The 18985-nt window shown below is 43.1% G+C and overlaps 1 protein-coding gene across 1 annotated transcript in view; it reads left to right on the forward strand.

The window, feature by feature from the left end:
- The first annotated feature begins 353 nt into the window (after nucleotides 1-353).
- The window catches only part of LOC126412279 (myrosinase 1-like), a 205987-nt gene continuing 187355 nt past the window's right edge, over nucleotides 354-18985 (forward strand). The window contains exon 1 of the mRNA XM_050081789.1: nucleotides 354-472. The gene's annotated coding sequence lies outside the window, so the exon portion shown is untranslated. The remainder of the gene's footprint in view (nucleotides 473-18985) is intronic.

Below are 18985 nucleotides of genomic sequence, written 5' to 3' on the forward strand. Positions count from 1 at the left end.
ACCTCAGTCGGAAACTTGACACGACAGCGTTACACGCGGTACAGTATACTGGGTGACGAGTGGTTGGCCATAACAACTACCCTCGTTAAGTCCGTCGGTCGGTCGGTCGGTTGGTGGGTGTGTTGGGCTCTTTAGTTGCGCGGATAAAGAAGTGTGCTTTTCCTTGCGTATGAGGCGAACACAGGTACACGGCGACTACTTGTAGGCGCAGAAGTGTAAACCCACTTTAGGCAGCATCTCGCGATATACTGAGCTGAAGCGAGAGCGCGCGAGGATCAGCTGGGCGATAGCAGCAGGAAGAGCGGCGGAGGTGCTGAGTCATCCAGATGGCTGCCAAGGTCGCGGCCAGGCTAGCCAAGGCAAACCAAGCCGCCTACCAGTCGCGACGCCGCCGTCAAACACGCAGCACGGGACGCGCGTTGCTGTACTGTGCTGTGCCTGCACTGCTGGTGCTGCGGCCTTCTTGCCTGAGGTAAGTTTTCCGGCAACCTGCTTCATCTCCTCTCGCGGCGCGCCAGGAAGCCGTCAAAGTTCCCGAGCGGCGCTGCCCCGCATAGTTCGACATTGGGCGTGTCTTCAAGCGCTGCCCCGCATAGTTCGACATTGGGCGTGTCTTCAAGCGCTGCCCCGCATAGTTCGACATCGGGCGTGTCTTCAAGCGCTGCCCCGCATAGTTCGACATCTGGCCAGTCTTCGAGCGCTTCGTTTGACCCACCTAAAGAGGGAAACGAACAATTTAGCGTCTGCATAGCAGTGTCTCGTACCGTGAAAGCGACGCTTTGCACATGAGAATCAGGCGAGAAAGTTTTACACTTACTGCGTACTCCGCCGTCTTTTCAACGGTCGAAGTACCGTCGTACTGAAGTGAATACTGGTGCTGTGTTTATATGGATGACATCTGCACGCGTGGCTTTAGATACATGTTTACGGGAAATGCGCTTGCCTATCTCGTGCAGCCACTGGCTTCAGCTGACCGGCTGACCTCGGAACACTTATCTGTTCCTATCAGTCGATTATACGTAGAAGAGTTGCGGATTACGTGAATGGAAACAGCGGGTAAGGCTCGCCGCTTTAGGTCCACCTGCTGTTCCCTGCAGTCATTGAAACTGTTTAACCCTGAGAGTATTCACCTCGGTCACTCTGATCCTGGAGATTTTTGTTTGCTATTATGCACACGTCGCTGCAAATACACAGCCCGCTGCCGCCAATGCAAACTCAACATTGAGGGAGGTCTAGTAGAGGATGGACGTTGGAAATAGTGACACAGTGGTGCTTAATTAACTCGACAGAATTATTTTTTGAAAGTTCACTGTGGTCCTGGAGGACACTTCATGTAACTGCTCTGTCCCTCAGTTTGAATATCATTTGTGTGAAAATGGTATAAGGGAATGACATTTTACTAACAGATTATGTTATACGGGAAGCCTTGCTAGAAGAACTTAAATGTGAAAATGAAATAAGTGATTTTCGTGATGAAAGTGATTCTGAAGGTCGATACCCATACAGTAGTTATAGATAATGGCGAATCTAATCAGTCTACTGAATCTTCAGATAGCGATGAAGTAAACAGAGTTGCTCACGGCAAGAATGCTCATTGTTGGAACACAACTGTCCCTAAACGTTCAGGTCTGCCATATACCGATAACTTGTAGTCCGTATTCCGAGATTGCGGAAATAATGAATGTAAGAGGTTTTGGACACCTCAGAATAATCGTGTAGTATGTGCGTTTCTTTAAATGAATAGCTTCTTCATGTAATTAAACTGCAAACAAAGTCTTTGACAGTTTTTACTAAGCCTCGAATTTTGGAGGCATTAATACTAATATTGATTGAAAATGCACATGAGAAAGGTGAAATAAAATGAGATTAGTACATCAGAGTCCAATTTCATTATAAAATATACTATTTTTCAAGCACTTTCACCATCAAATAATTGAGGGCCACTGTGACCCTGGTGCACACTTCGTGCAACAATTTCAGAGGTGTACAGCACTAGTGTTAACGACGATCGAAAATAACTGCACTTTTTCTGATTATCGTAATGCGCTAGCAGTTTTGGGGTGTAAATAGAATATAATAGTTTCCAAGGCTACAGATATGCTGTTGATTGTACACAGTGAATTCAGGAAAAACAAAAGAGAGTAGTATTAAGCAGTGAGGTTTAACTTGAACAGCTCGAGCATTTAGTGATTTTGATGAGACCTGCAAACTAAAATCTAATGACTTAAACTTTCGCTTGACAACTAGCACTTTGAAAACATGATAACGGAAATTATCGAAAGATTTGACGTCTTTTAATCTTCGCATTTTATTTCTCTCTTAGACCCCTCACTACAAAGAAATCTTTTCAGTTCATGTATTTGAGAAGTGATGGAATTTTACAAAGACCTCTATTTCATAAGAGTAAAGAACGAATTTCCTATGCTGTATTTTATTCGCCTGAAGAATTCAATGACAAATTCTAGCATGTTTATTACGAAACAGATAATTAGCTACAGCTCTTTCTGATGTTCGTAATTTGGCACAGATTCGCTACGACTGTGATCTGTACAACAACTATGAAAAGAGCTCGTTTTTAGCTCTGAATAGGACAACAACATTTTAAAAATGTTGCTTTCGTGGCGATCCACAGCCTATAGGGTCTGATAAAAGAATGCATCGTCCGTTGTGGACTGTATTGTGCTTTGTTAAAGTCGATTTTAATAAAGTACAATACAGCCTACAACGAACAATGTATTCTTTTATTAAACATTTTAAATGCTTACCCAACATCATAATGATGTCTGAGACGTGGTAGCTCCGTCTACGGAGAAGTTTGTTTTCATTTAAAGAGTGCTCCAACACTCTAGATAAATTCTTTCGACAAGAGATATGAACGTATTTTACTTATAAATACGCTACCATAATGAAATGTAAGAATTGTGTTGTATTGGCTACTGTGGGAGTCAGCATCGATACAAAAAAGAAAGGAGAGGAGTTGCGATGGCCGATGGCAGGAATCATCTGTACAAAACGCTTTCTAATTACGGCACTCTATTTCTAAAAAGAAACTAAACACAACTAGAAGTACTTTACACTCTATTACTACTCGCAGAACGCAGGCTAAGTAACGTCTTCCTATTAGTGCTGATGCTTTCGAAAACTGCATTCGAACTGTGGCGACCAGCGATGGGCAGCTGGTTACATCAGAGATGATAGGGGGCGCTGAACTCTTCCTGGAGGTGTGGTGCTGCCCGCTGTTTACATTGGCGCGCGGATCAGCGCCTTCTTGATGCCGTTTCGCGGCGCTGCACTGAACTGTATGCGGTCGATACTTTAGGACTGCACCGATTGGATGAAATATTACGATATGAAAAACAATAGTAGCGATGGAAGATATGAAGTACTAAGTTTTTATGTAGTAAAGCGGACATATGTTGATTGCTGTGTGATATTTTCTACGTAGATTGCACTTTCAAAGAACTGGTGGAAGTTTCTATGCTCGGAATAACGTATGAAACTACTTATAAAATAGAAAATTATTGAAGCGCTGTTTGTTATAACGGCTAAATGTGATTGTAAGTCTCCTTTCTGCCACTTGTACCACAACGAACAGCACAGTCCACGTCTCATACTATCGCTACATAGATATCTTTACTTCTATTACTTACATATATTTCTGACGCTACAACAATCCGACACTAATCCCTCTGTCGATTGTTGTCATGTGTCTTGAAAAGGCAGTCATTCACACGATTGTGCAGTACAGTGTTAAAATCACACATAAGCTAATCAGCCATGTAATTCAAGGAATGAAGCTTCCGTTTGGAAATAACGATGTTACCAACTGCTTAAACACATATGTTTTGTCAAGGGACACCACAGTCTTTGGATTCGATTCAGAGTCTACCACACTCTGTGGTGTGGAAATGTGTTCCCGTCGAAGCATCGGTGCTTGTTCTGGAACTCTTGGTACAGTACACCGTTACTTTCCAAGTTTACAGTTCTTGTCCCCACCTCTTTCTTAATAACGTTGTGTGAGGTGACGAGTGTGTTACGATGCAAGAAAACAATCGCGTGATTCAGGCCCTGAGGGCTATTCTCCTCGTAAATGTTATGCAGCAGTAAAGCTACACGTATATTTTGCATTCAGAAGCGCTCATTACATTCCACAAAACGACACAAACTTCCGTTTTTACAACAAATAGCCATTCTTTAGAGTTTAATTGGTACACAACAAGGAGGAATAGAGGCATGTTGCTATACTGTAATTGTTAACAACTTTAACGCTTTTACGCACTCTCGTGGTCTTCTGTCTTAGATAAGTTTGACGTAACTCTCCGCAATAAATTATACTCTAGGAAGCCTCTTCATGTCTGTATAATTATTGCACGATACATCCACTTGTACCAGTTTTCTGTAGTTAGACGTTGCTTCTCCCTCTACAATTCCTCGCTCCCCAACCCCCTTCGCCTCCTATTCAACCATTACCAAACTGATAAGTCCCCGATGATGCCTTAGGATGTTTTCTGTCGACTGGTCTCTTCTTTCAATCAAATACCGAAGATAACAAGTGCTCTTAGCTCTTAACGTCTGTATTTTAGAGCCCATGTTTACCAGACTTTTTTTTCTTGTTGTGTCCATACTATCACCTCTGGAAGTTGCCTACACTACAATATTAAGCAACAACAGTACCAGTAGACGTATTCCACCGACAGAATATCAAAACCATCTTCGCTTAAAACTTCCGACTCGATCGTTTCCGAACTAGCTGAAACGCTTACCCTTCTCCATCATCCCTGGAAGTTTGTAACATCATTACGGAATCGCCATGTATAACGCAGTTCTCTGTTCTCACAACGTCATCTTGGTCCGGCGACGATAATTCCAGACCTGCTGTTACTCGAGTTATCACCCAGCTGCCAAACGTAGCGGATGATTAACCGACTCCTACTCGCGAGACCCATGCGTTACAATATTTCTAGCTCACTATTAACGATATCTTTCTCTTTCAACTGATATAATATGCCTTCATAATGTATCTCCCTTATATCCATAATAACTGTATTATATTCTGACAATATGTAAGGGCGTAATTTCATGATATATGAGTTCTTACGCGCTGCAGATGTACATGTAAGTGGACATTTTGAGGTTCTTCATCACGAAGTGGCGGAAAGCTTGTACAGTTTTAACGTAAAAACAATGAAATGTGCGTATGGCATTGTTGGCTGCGAATCCCATTCTGGGCAGTTGGCCGCCTGGAGGAAGTCTTCATCTGACGCCACTTCAACAGTCTGGGGATCAACGATGACGAAATGATGGTCACACAGACACGCAACCGCGACCAGAGAAAAATCCCCCGTCCGGCCGGGAATCGAACCCGAAGCACCAAGATCGAGAGTCAGCAATGCTAACCACAAAACCACGAGCTACTTACTTAACTTTTAAAAATAATTAATGACTTCAGTTTGCAATGTAAAAGAAGGCTGCTTGGCAGTACGAACATTTTCATTAGTTATCTACACAGCACCGTTCTACAGAGTGAGGCAAATAAAAGTGGCACAGAGAAAAGAGTTCCAGGGTACACAGAAACACAGCAAAGGAAATGGAGTACTAACCTGACTATAGCAGATGTCGAAAGTGACGGCCACACATCTCTTGGCACTTCTGAGCCCTTGTCAATAATTTGCTGAAGGCGGACCGAAGCTGGACAACTGGAACTGCTGCAGTCTCGTACGAAACGTTCTGCTGCAGTTCTTGAAGGCTATGAGGGTTTTTGCGATACACCTTAGACTTCAGGGCTTCCTCCACAATGTAATCGCATAGTGACAAGACTGAGCTCTGCTGACAACTCTGTCAGGCGCGAAGAATGTTCATGTGCGCTCCAAGGTTTGGCCGGCTGTATGGGCAGTTGCTCCATCCTGTTGGAAGTCAGCTTGGATATGAATAAATCGCCTCAGCTGTATTTAGTCCTTCATTATTGGATCGCTACCGGTTTTGTGGCACTAAAAGCCACACCTTCAGATGACTAATGTTTTAGTTATGTGAGTACTATCATTTTGTGTTCTCATGTAAAAGTTTTTAATAGTTTTCAAATTTTTTTTAAATTTTAAAATAATTTACGATACCAGTGTATATCTCAGAGCTGTTATTCGTTCTGGGTTTATTGTTATACAGATGTTTACTTCAAGATGTGGCTTTTAGCGCCACGAAACCAATAGTTACCCAATAATAAAGGACTAAATATAGCTGAAGCGGTTAATTAATACCCAAAATGGCTACTGATAGCTGTGGTTGCCCTACCTAAAAGTGGGCTGCAGAAGCATGCCAATTGAGGCTTAAAGCACACGTCCAGTTCAATAGGCTGTGTCTCAGAATGGTTGCATCCAAAATCATATAAAGCACTCGTTCCGACAAAGATTGGCTATGCTTGAACACTGTATTTCCGAAGTTATGGCATATTGTGTCAGATGAGAAATACGAAGTTTGTATGCAAAAAAGGATCAGGTAAATAAGGGATTGTATTTAGCCCAGTTGGCATTTTCCAGGTTAGTAAGCGGGCAGCAGTATGATTGGGCCCGCGAGCACATTGGGGACGAAGGGGGCAATTTAGAGATCGTATTAGTGCGACACATCAGGGTAAACTAAGTAGGTTACGTAATAAGGGGCACTAGATTGTTCATCAGTATGTCACTGAGTGTAGTTTTGACTTTTGTCTTAGGGGGAGCGCAACATTTCTGATATCAACTTTGATAAGAAGGAAAGATCATTTTTAGAGAAAGGATTGTCATACATCAATGATATGACCAATCAACAAGGGATTAGTTCGTTGATCTCCCACACCGTTTCTGTGCCACATTCTGCCAACATAGCCACTGCCTAACGCTATGAAGTAGTTATTGGCGCCAAGAAAATAATCGAGGGATGTCGTACTGACTACAAAGGATCTGGTTTAGTCAAGGAACGACTTTACAGTGACAAGGCTGTTTTGGACAGTAATAACAAAAAACTCGACGAACATAACGCGCTAATCGTGCAGTCGGACATAAGAAGCACAGTCGTTATCTTAAGTGAAGATCAGTATGTGATTAAAGTGCAATCTTTCTTTGTAGATAATGGAATTTTTAAGTCTAATGTAAACCTTACGGATCGATACTTGACCAGCTTAAAAAAAAAGACTCTTAATACAACCACTACCTTTCCAAATCCGTTCAAGAAGAAAATCATTGTTCCTATGAACCCAGTAACTCCAAAACTCCGAGCTTTGATTGTTGTTGTTGTTGTTGTTGTGGTCTTCAGTCCTGAGACTGGTTTGATGCAGCTCTCCATGATACTCTATCCTGTGCAAGCCTCTTCATCTCCCAGTACCTACTGCAACCTACATCCTTCTGTATTCATCTCTTGGTCTCCCTCTACGATTTTTACCCTCCACGCTGCCCTCCAATACTAAATTGGTGATCCCTTGATGCCTCAGAACATGTCCTACCAACCGATCCCTTCTTCTGGTCAAGTTGTGCCACAAACTTCTCTTCTCCCCAATCCTATTCAATACTTCCTCATTAGTTATGTGATCTACCCATTTAATCTTCAGCATTATTCTGTAGCACCACATTTCGAAAGCTTCTATTCTCTTCTTGTCCGAACTATGTATCGTCCATGTTTCACTTCCATACATGGCTACACTCCATACAAATACTTTCAGAAATCACTTCCTGACACTTAAATCTATACTTGATGTTAAAAAATTTCTCTTCTTCAGAAACGCTTTCCTTGCCATTGCCAGTCTACATTTTATATCCTCTCTACTTCGACCATCATCAGTTATTTTGCTCCCCAAATAGCAAAACTCCTTTACTACTCATTTCCTAATCTAATTCCCTCAGCATCACCCGACTTAATTTGACTACATTCCATTATCCGCGTTTTGCTTTTGTTGCTGTTCATCTTATATCCTCCTTTCAAGACACTGTCCATTCCATTCAACTGCTCTTCCAAGTCCTTTGCTGTCTCTGACAGAATTACAATGTCATCGGCGAACCTCAAAGTTTTTATTTCTTCTCCATGGATTTTAATACCTACTCCGAATTTTTCTTTTGTTTCCTTTACTGCTTGCTCAATATACAGATTGAATAACATCGGGGAGAGGCTACAACCCTGTCTTACTCCCTTCCCAACCACTGCTTCCCTTTCAAGTCCCTCGACTCTTATAACTGCAATCTGGTTTCTGTACAGATTGTAAATAACCTTTCGCTCCCTGTATTTTACCCCTGCCACCTTTAGAGTTTGAAAGAGAGTATTCCAATCAACACTGTCAAAAGCTTTCTCTAAGTCTACAAATGCTAGAAACGCAGATTTGCCTTTCCTTAATCTTTCTTCTAAGATAAGTCATAACGTCAGTATTGCCTCACGTGTTCCAGAGTTTCTACGGAATCCAAACTGATCTTTCCCGAGTTCGGCTTCTACTAGTTTTTCCATTCGTCTGTAAAGAATTCCTGTTAGTATTTTGCAGCTGTGGCTTATTAAACTGATTGTTCGGTAATTTTCGCATCTGTCAACACCTGCTTTCTTTGGGATTGGAATTATTATATTCTTCTTGAAGTCTGAGGGTATTTGGCCTGTTTCATACATCTTGCTCACCAGATGGTAGAGTTTTGTCAGGACTGGCTCTCCCAATGCCGTCAGTAGTTCCAATGGAATGTTGTCTACTCGCGGGGCCTTGTTTCGACTCGTGTCTTTCAGAGCTCTGTCAAACTCTTCACGCAGTATCGTATCTCCCATTTCATCTTCATCTACATCCTCTTCCATTTCCATAATATTGTCCTCAAGTACATCGCCCTTGTATAGACCCTCTATATACTCCTTCCACCTTTCTGCTTTCCCTTCTTTGCTTAGAACTGGGTTTCCATCCGAGCTCTTGATATTCATACAAGTAGTTCTCTTATCTCCAAAGGTCTCTTTAATTTTCCTGTAGGTAGTATCTATCTTACCCCTGGTGAGATAAGCCTCTACATCCTTACATTTATCCTCTAGCCATCCCTGCTTAGCCATTTTGCATTTCCTGTCGATCTCATTTTTGAGACGTTTGTATTCCTTTTTGCCTGCTTCATTTACTGCATTTTTATATTTTCTCCTTTCATCAATTAAATTCAATATTTCTTCTGTTACCCAAGGATTTCTACTAGTCCTCGTCTTTTTACCTACTTGATCCTCTGCTGCCTTCACAACTTCATCCCTCAAAGCTACCCATTCTTCTTCTACTATATTTCTTTCCCCCAATCCTGTCAATTGTTCCCTTATGCTCTCCCTGAAACTCTGTACAACCTCTGGTTTAGTCAGTTTATCCAGGTCCCATCTCCTTAAATTCCCACCTTTTTGCAGTTTCTTCAATTTTAATCTACAGGTCATAACCAATAGATTGTGGTCAGAGTCCACATCTGCCCCTGGAAATGTCTTACAATTTAAAACCTGGTTCCTAAATCTCTGTCTTACCATTATATAATCTATCTGATACCTTTTAGTATCTCCAGGGTTCTTCCATGTATACAACCTTCTTTCATGGTTCTTAAACCAAGTGTTAGCAATGATTATGTTGTGCTCTGTGCAAAATTCTACCAGGCGGCTTCCTCTTTCATTTCTTAGCCCCAATCCATATTCACCTACTACGTTTCCTTCTCTCCTTTTTCCTACACTCGAATTCCAGTCACCCATTACTATTAAATTTTCGTCTCCCTTCACTATCTGAATAATTTCTTTTATTTCATCATACATTTGTTCAATTTCTTCGTCATCTGCAGAGCTAGTTGGCATATAAACTTGTACTACTTCGTATCTATCTTGGCCACAATAATGCGTTCACTATGCTGTTTGTAGTAGCTTACCCGCATTCCTATTTTCCTATTCATTATTAAACCTACTCCTGCATTACCCCTATTTGATTTTGTGTTTATAACCCTGTAGTCACCTGACCAGAAGTCTTGTTCCTCCTGCCACCGAACTTCACTAATTCCCACTATATCTAACTTTAACCTATCCATTTCCCTTTTTAAATTTTCTAACCTTCCTGCCCGATTAAGGGATCTGACATTCCACGCTCCGATCCGTAGAATGCCAGTTTTCTTTCTCCTGATAACGACATCCTCTTGAGTAGTCCCCGCCCGGAGATCCGAATGGGGGACTATTTTACCTCCGGAATATTTTACCCAAGAGGACGCCATCATCATTTAATCATACAGTAAAGCTGCATGCCCTCGGGAAAAATTACGACCGTAGTTTCCCCTTGCTTTCAGCCGTTCGCAGTACCAGCACAGCAAGGCCGTTTTGGTTATTGTTACAAGGCCAGATCAGTCAATCATCCAGACTGTTGCCCTTGCAACTACTGAAAAGGCTGCTGCCCCTCTTCAGGAACCACACGTTTGTCTGGCCTCTCAACAGATACCCCTCCGTTGTGGTTGCACCTACGGACGGCTATCTGTATCGCTGAGGCACGCAAGCCTCCCCACCAGCGGCAAGGTCCATGGTTCATGGGGGGTGGGGGGATCTTTGATTAAGGTACATGAATTCGACTTGCCAACTTGTCCAATTGTTAACGCCCATAGTGGGGTTGGTTGCAATACTGAGAAGTTGCTTGCAAAGTACCTGGACCAGCACTAGCGCCTCTCGATTTCCTTTAACATTCACGATAGGGGACAGTTAACTGAAAAACTTGCTAGTTTACATATCGCCCTAGGAACTCATCTAGCCTCCTTGGATGTCAAGAACATGTATACCAGTATTCTGGCCGATAAGGATTTAAGATCGCAGGGCGGAAGACCCAGCAACGAAATCAATGATGTACTCAACTTGCTGCAATTGGTTCTAAGGTTCAGTTACTTCAGCTCTGGGAACAACATCTTTTTACAAAAACAAGGTCTTGCAATGGGATCCCCCATGTCATACTGTCTTTCCAATATCTTCATGACAGGTTTTGAGTGGGACGCTATGACTCAGTTTCCAGTGTATGCTAGCAAGATCGTAGCTTGGTATAGGTATGTAGATGACATTCTCCTTCTTTTCTATGGGAAACGCGAGGAATGTTGTCAACTCGTGGACGAGTTAAATGGCTTACAAGAGAACATTCAATTTACTGCTCAGCACAATGAATGGGGGACGCTACCATATCTGGACCTTAAGATTACCTTAAGATATTTACAGAAAGGGAACTACCACTGTTATAGTGATTCATAGCTCCTCCAACCGCCCTACCAAATACAGAATGTCAGCTTTCAGGTCGTTTCTACACAGGCTCCATAGTACGCCGTTGGTAAAGAGTGTCGAATCATACACTTCATAGTCTACAAAAATGGCTTTGACAGTGAGTTCGCCATTGGTAAGAAGAAAAGCCATCCCAACGGACAGCGCCATTATCAATGTCAATAGTCGTATGGCCGCTGGTATCATGTATCATAAAATTCCATATTTCAGCCATATTCCCAAAAAAATGGGCAAACTGTTGCGGTCTAAAAATATTGAACCGGCTTTCTTTACGCCCAGCAACGTTGGCACAAAGTATAGGCACAGAGAACATGCCACTTGTTCCAAATATAATGAAACCGGGATGTACTGCATTACTTGCAATGACTGCCCCATGCGGTACATCGGACAAACAGGCAGGAACTTTAGCACCACGATTAAAGAACATCTTAGGGTTTCTGGCTCAAAATCTGCCTTGAGAACCCACCCTCTGCTGGTAGCGACATTCCGTCAGCGATACCACTAGTAACTTGAGAATTTTTCACCGAGGAAACAAGGGGCACGCTTTAAGCATCCCGGAGGAGATGCAGGCCGGAGTAGCCGAGCGGTTCTAGGCACTACAGTCTGGAACCGCACGACCGCTACGGTCGCAGGTCCGAATCCTGCCTCGGGAATGGATGTATGTGATGTCCTTAGGTTAGTTAGGTTTAAGTAGTTCTGAGTTCTAGGGGACTTATGACCTCAGCAGTTGAGTCCCATAGTGCTCAGAGCTATTTGAACCAACCCGGAGGGGGTCGAAATTATGAGAGCCATTAATCTTTTTCCACACCCAACCCTGAATGGACAAACGAAGTTGAGACACTGTAGCATTTTTGCAAATTTCGACTGCCTAAGTTAGTTGATGTAATCCTCTCTACTTGTCCGAAAGAACAGATACCATCTTAGTATATATATATATATATATATATATATATATATATATATATATATATATATATATATATATATATATATAAGGCTCACCGGCCACTCGACCATCTTCTTCTTCCGTGCGAATGCACAAACAGTGCCCGAACTCTTACGGGAATCGGCAACGCGCCGCGCGTAGTGAGTATAATGGGCGGGGCACTACGAGTGTAGTGCGGGACAATACGTTGAGAATGTGGGTTTCGCAGGAGGCGTGCCAGAGACAAATCCCTGCAGTCACGCTATCCTCTGTGTCCTCGGTGGATCAGATGGATAGAGCGTCTGCCATGTAAGCAGGAGATCCCGGATTCGAGTCCCGGTCGGGGCACACCTTTTCATCTGTCCCCGTTGACGTATGTCAACGCCTGTAAGCAGCTGAGGGTGTTCATTTCATTGTAAAAGCTGTTTACTTTCCTGCCCTCAGTATGACACCCCAGCACGCGGCCTCGTCCCCTGTTCGCGATTGCGTATAGGTCGGAGAAGCTGTAAGTGTGGTTTTCAGGTTCTGCTTTTCCGTCAATAGCTATTTACTTGACGGGTTTGTTCCAGGCCGCGAACATCTCTTCATTTAGTGTCAACCACTTCTTCGTTTTTCATTCTGGTCCAAAATTAGGTCTTAATAGTTTTTCATTTATTTTCACCTTACGAATGGATCACTATGGTATGATCTGTTTACGCCTCACCCAATATACAGGGTTATTACAAATGATTGAAGCGATTTCACAACTCTACAATAACTTTATTATTTGAGATATTTTCACAATGCTTTGCACACACATACAAAAACTCAAAAAGTTTTTTTAGGCATTCACAAATGTTCGATATGTGCCCCTTTAGTGATTCGGCAGACATCAAGCCGATAATCAAGTTCCTCCCACACTCGGCGCAGCATGTCCCCATCAATGAGTTCGTAAGCATCGTTGATGCGAGCTCGCAGTTCTGGCACGTTTCTTGGTAGAGGAGGTTTAAACACTGAATCTTTCACATAACCCCACAGAAAGAAATCTCATGGGGTTAAGTCGGGAGAGCGTGGAGGCCATGACATGAATTGCTGATCGTGATCTCCACCACGACCGAGCCATCGGTTTCCCAATCTCCTGTTTAAGAAATGCCAAACATCGTGAAGGAAGTGCGGTGGAGCACCATCCTGTTGAACGATGAAGTCGGCGCTGTCGGTCTCCAGTTGTGGCATGAGCCAATTTTCCAGCATCTCCAGATACACGTGTCCTGTAACGTTTTATTCGCAGACGAAAAAGGGGCCGTAAACTTTAAACCGTGAGATTGCACAAAACACGTTAACTTTTGGTGAATTGCGAATTTGCTGCACGAATGCGTGAGGATTCTCTACCGCCCAGATTCGCACATTGTGGCTGTTCACTTCACCATTAAGAAAAAATGTTGCTTCATGACTGAAAACAAGTTTCGCACTGAACGCATCCTCTTCCATGAGCTGTTGCAACCGCGCAGAAAATTCAAAGCGTTTGACTTAGTCATCGGGTGTCAGGGCTTGTAGCAATTGTAAACGGTAAGGCTTCTGCTTTAGCCTTTTCCGTAAGATTTTCCAAACCGTCGGCCGGGGTACGTTTAGCTCCCTGCTTGCTTTATTCGTCGACTTCCGCGGGCTACGCGTGAAACTTGCCCGCACGCTTTCAACCGTTTCTTCGCTCACTGCAGGCCGACCCGTTGATTTCCCCTTACAGAGGCATCCAGAAGCTTTAAACTGCGCATACCATCGCCGAATGGAGTTAGCAGTTGGTGGATCTTTGTTGAACTTCGTCCTGAAGTGTCGTTGCACTGTTATGACTGACTGATGTGAGTGCATTTCAAGCACGACTTACGCTTTCTCGGCTCCTGTCGCCATTTTGTCTCACTGCGCTCTCGAGCGCTCTGGCGGCAGAAACCGAAGCGCGGCTTCAGCCGAACAAAACTTTATGAGTTTTTCTACGTATCTGTAGTGTGTCGTGACCATATGTCAATGAATGGAGCTACAGTGAATTTATGAAATCGCTTCAATCATTTGTAATAGCCCTATATTGGAATCAGGCCGTTTTATTCTAGGGCATATCCCCCGTTAGCGGTGTTTTGTTATGACGGAACTCGAATTTTGGGTACAAAATTCCGAGAACTTCCGCTGTAATATTTTAGTTATATGGGTACTAACATTTTGATATTTTCATCTAGAAGTTCTTAACAGCTTTTAGTAACTTTTTGAAATCTTAAAATAATTTACCATACAAGTGTATATCTCAGGGTTGTTATTCCTTCTGGATTTACTGTTATACAGATGCTCAGACTATGTGTCTTTTAGTGCCGCGAAACCGGTACCGATCCAATAACAAAGGACTAAATACAGCTGAAGTGGTTTATTAATACCCAAGATGACTATTCATAGCTGTGGTTGCTCTACCTAAAAGGTTGTCTGTCTGCTGGAAGTAACTGTTGGTCACGGGGGTGTGGTTTTCTGCATACATTCACATAAAATAGTATCCAGTCGTCTGGGCCACTTTTATTTGCCCCATCCTGTGTATCCCTGTCAGCCCAAGCAAGCAAGCAGCTATGTCGGCCGTCACAAATACCCCCGAACCACCGAACGCTTCTTCTCTCCCCTGTGGAAGGATTGGAGGTGGAATGAGACACGTCTGTACCTCACGCTGTATCTAGGAGCACCGGCACGTGTCACACAATGTTATCTGTCTTTGCCTTTATGGCCGCCACTGCTGTGTTTCTTCGTAGCGGGCAACGAGCGTCAGTTACTGAAGTCATTAGACGCAGTATGTCGTCTCCTTCACAACACTCCAACACAGAGTTTTTGCTTCTAAGTGCCATTCAGAGGAATTGCTGGTCGAAGAGGTTTAGCTTCCAAGAAAGTAGAAGTGATAGTACTAGAAAGCAGTTCTGCTCTCCACTTAGTAGCGTCTAGAAAGGAAAACAAAGAAAAATTCATGGAATGCGTGGACCTAGGAAATTACTTCTGTGGAATAATGTTTGCCATATCACGCGAAGAAGGAAAACAAATGACGAGACAGCCGAATAATAAAAGTGGGAAATCAAGAGAGAAGATTCGTGTTAGATGAATGTGGGGCAGAGCCCTTCCTTCACTCGTGTGTCAAAGAAGGAAATGAGGCAACAATATTTCTCAACAGAAATAAAAATGAAAGAATAGAAACGAGGCTGATAAGGTACTCAGAAGACAGCTTCTCTGGCTAGAAGTAAGAATGATGTAGAAAAATGATAAACAGAATTGACGTCCTGAGTGACGCAAAATTTACGTTAAGGACAAACAAAAGAAAGGCGTAAGTGGTGAGGAATAATAGAGGAAAGAATAATGGTTTGCTTAGTATTAACATTGATGAAAGCGTACTGAAGGAAATGATAGGGTTCTCCTGTCTACAATGAAACATTATACAAGATGACCGAACTATGGAAAACATCGATAAGCAGACTGGTGCACAGAAAAGAAGCTATTTTATACAAAAGCGATCTATAGGTATCGAATACTAACTTCTAATAAGAGAAAAATATTTCGTAAACTTGTATGTAGAGCCAAAATATTGTGCTGAAGTATATAGTGAGGTGTAGGATTCATAAGAGAAGGAATAAGTAGGCTTTGAAAACAGTGCAATGAAAAAAATTAAAAATTATGTTGTCAGATCTGATAAGGCGGGCCTTCAGTCTGATGGCTGGTTTGAACACTGCGGCGGTGTGCTCGTATTTGACTAATGGATGTGGTATACTGTTGCCATCGTCTGCGTTTTACACAGGGTGGTCCATTGATAGTGACCAGGCCAAATATCTCACGAAATAAGGATCAAACGAAAAAACTACAAAGAACGAAACTCATATAGGTTGAAGGCGGAAACCAGATGGCGCTATGGTTGGCCAGCTAGATAGCGCTGCCATAGGTCAAACGGATATCAACAGCGCTTTTTTTAAATAGGAACCCCCTTTTTTATTACATATTCGTGTAGTACGTAAAGAAATATGAATGTTTTACTTGGAGCACTTTTTTCGCTTTCTGATAGATGGCGCTGTAATAGTAACAAACGTATAGGTACGTGGCATCACGTAACATTCCGCCAGTGCGGACGGTATTTTCTTCGTGATACATTACCCGTATTAAAATGGACCGTTTACCAATTGCGGAAAAGGTCGATATCGTGTTGATGTATGGCTATTGTGATCAAAATGCCCAACGGGCGTGTGCTATGTATCCTGCTCGGTATCCTGGACGACATCATCCAAGTGTACTGACCGTTCACCGGACAGTTACGTTATTTAAGGAAACAGGAAGTGTTCAGCCACATGTGAAACGTCAACCACGACCTGCAACAATTGAAGATGCCCAAGTAGGTGTTTTAGCTGCTGTCGCGGCTAATCCGCACATCAATAGCAGACAAATTGCGCGAGAATCAGGAATCTCAGAAACGTCGGTATTGAGAACGCTACATCAACATCGACTGCACTCGTACCATATTTCTATCCACCAGGAATTGCATGGCGACGACTTTGAACGTCGTGTACAGTTCTACCACTGGGAACAGGAGAAGTTACGGGACGATGACAGATTTTTTGCACGCGTTCTATTTAGCGACGAAGCGTCATTCACCAACAGCGGTAACGTAAACCGGCATAATATGCACTATTGAGCAACGGAAAATCCACGATGGCTGCGACAAGTTGAACATCAGCGACCTTGGCGGGTTAATGTATGGTGCGGCATTATGGGAGGAAGGATAATTGGCCCCCCCATTTTATCGATGGCAATCTACATGGTGCAACGTATGCTGATTTCCTACGTAATGCTCTACCGATATTACTACAAGATGTTTCACTGCATGACAGAATGGCGATGTACTTCCAACATGATGGATGTCCGGCACATAGCTCGCGTGCGGTTGAAGCGGTATTGAATAGCATATTTCATGACAGGTGGATTGGTCGCCCGCATGTTCGCTGGATCTGACGTCCCCGGATTTCTATCTGTGGGGAAAGTTGAAGGATATTTGCTATCATGATCCATCGACAACGCCTGACAACATGCGTCAGCGCATTGTCAATGCATGTGCGAACATTACGGAAGGCGAACTACTCGCTGTCGAGAGGAATGTCGTTACACGTATTGCCAAATCCATTGAGGTTGACGGACATAATTTTGAGCATTTATTGCATTAATATGGTATATACAGGTAATCACGCTGTAACAGCATGCGTTCTCAGAAATGATAAGTTCACAAAGGTACATGTATCACATTGGAACAACCTAAATAAAATGTTCTAACGTACCTACGTTCTGTATTTTAATTTAAAAAACCTACCTGTTACCAACTGTTCGTCTAAAATTGTGAGCCATATGTTTGTGACTGTTACAGCGCCATCTGTCACAAAGCGAAAAAAGTGGTCCAACTACGACATTCATATTTCTTTACGTACTACACGAATATGTAAAAAAAATGGGGGTTCCTATTTCAAAAAACGCAGTTGATACCTGTTTGTCCTATGGCAGCGTCATCTAGCAAGCCAATCATAGCGCCATCTGGTTTCCCCCTTCAAGCTAGACAAGTTTCGTTCTTTGTAGTTTTTTCGTTTGACGCTTATTTCGTGAGATATTTGGCCCGGTCACGATCAATGGACCACCCTGTACACTGACTTACCTGGTCATTGTAACGTCGACTCCGAACCAAGGTGCAAGTTGCATTTTTTTTTCTCTCATGTAGCCAGAGGTGAAAGGAGCTACAAGCTACAGAAAAATTCTGAGAACAACCGAGAATGGAGGACTAGCGTCTCGATATGTCCAAATCACCTAGGGGAGTGTAGCCGGGCGACGTCGTCGGCAACCGCCAATGTTTCGACATGTGACACCCTGTGATTTTGAAGGCAACACAGCTCCAAGTAAGCACTATGGAAGGGAATTTAAAAACCTCAGTTCGCACAGCAATTCCGGAAAGTTAAAACACACATACACACACACACACAAACACACACACGCACTGTAAACACTAGCACCATCACGCAACCAAAGATTACCGACGTTAGAAGTTATCAGTAGTGAAAATTAATAACCAATAATAGTAGCATTAACTCTGTCCCTCTGACTTTTTTTTTTGTTTACATCGCTTACTTACTGCAGTTTTGCCTTCAAAATGGCGGGGTGTGCACGTGTCGAAATGTAGGCGATTGTCGACAACGTCACCAGGTTGCTCCCCTCAAGTTATTTGTACATTGAATATGCCGGGAGGGCCAACGACCTTGCCGCAGTAGTAACGCCCGTTCCCGTCAGATCACTGGAGTTCAGAGCTGTCGGGCTGGGTTAGCACTTGGGTGGGTTTCAGTCTGTTCTGCCGGGCGCTGTTGCTAAGGAGGGTGTACTCAGCCCTTCGGAGGCAAATTGACGAGCTACTTGACTGAGAAGTAGCGACTCCGGTCACGAAAACTTGACTAGGACTGGGAGAGCGGTGCGCTGACCTCACGTCACTCCATATCCGCATCAATTGACGCCTATAGGCTGAAGATGATACGGCGGACGGTCAGTACCATTGGGTCTTCCGAGACCTGTTCGGACGGATTCTATATGCCGGGAGAAACTCACGTCTCACATGTGGATATGTATTCTGTCACCTAATCCACTTTTTTTAAAAGAAATCAAAAAATTTACGTACAAATAGCACTATGCACATAGAACCATTCATTCTTCAACAGATACTAGTGTTCCACACACTAGCTGCCTGACGTAAACTGTGAAGCACGAAGAAGGCAACAACGTAGCGAAACGATACTTCACGGGTTGTGAGGATAGATGTTGTTATTTCAG

This window comes from Schistocerca serialis, chromosome 7, assembly GCF_023864345.2.
Source record: "Schistocerca serialis cubense isolate TAMUIC-IGC-003099 chromosome 7, iqSchSeri2.2, whole genome shotgun sequence".
NCBI classification, from domain to species: domain Eukaryota; kingdom Metazoa; phylum Arthropoda; class Insecta; order Orthoptera; family Acrididae; genus Schistocerca; species Schistocerca serialis.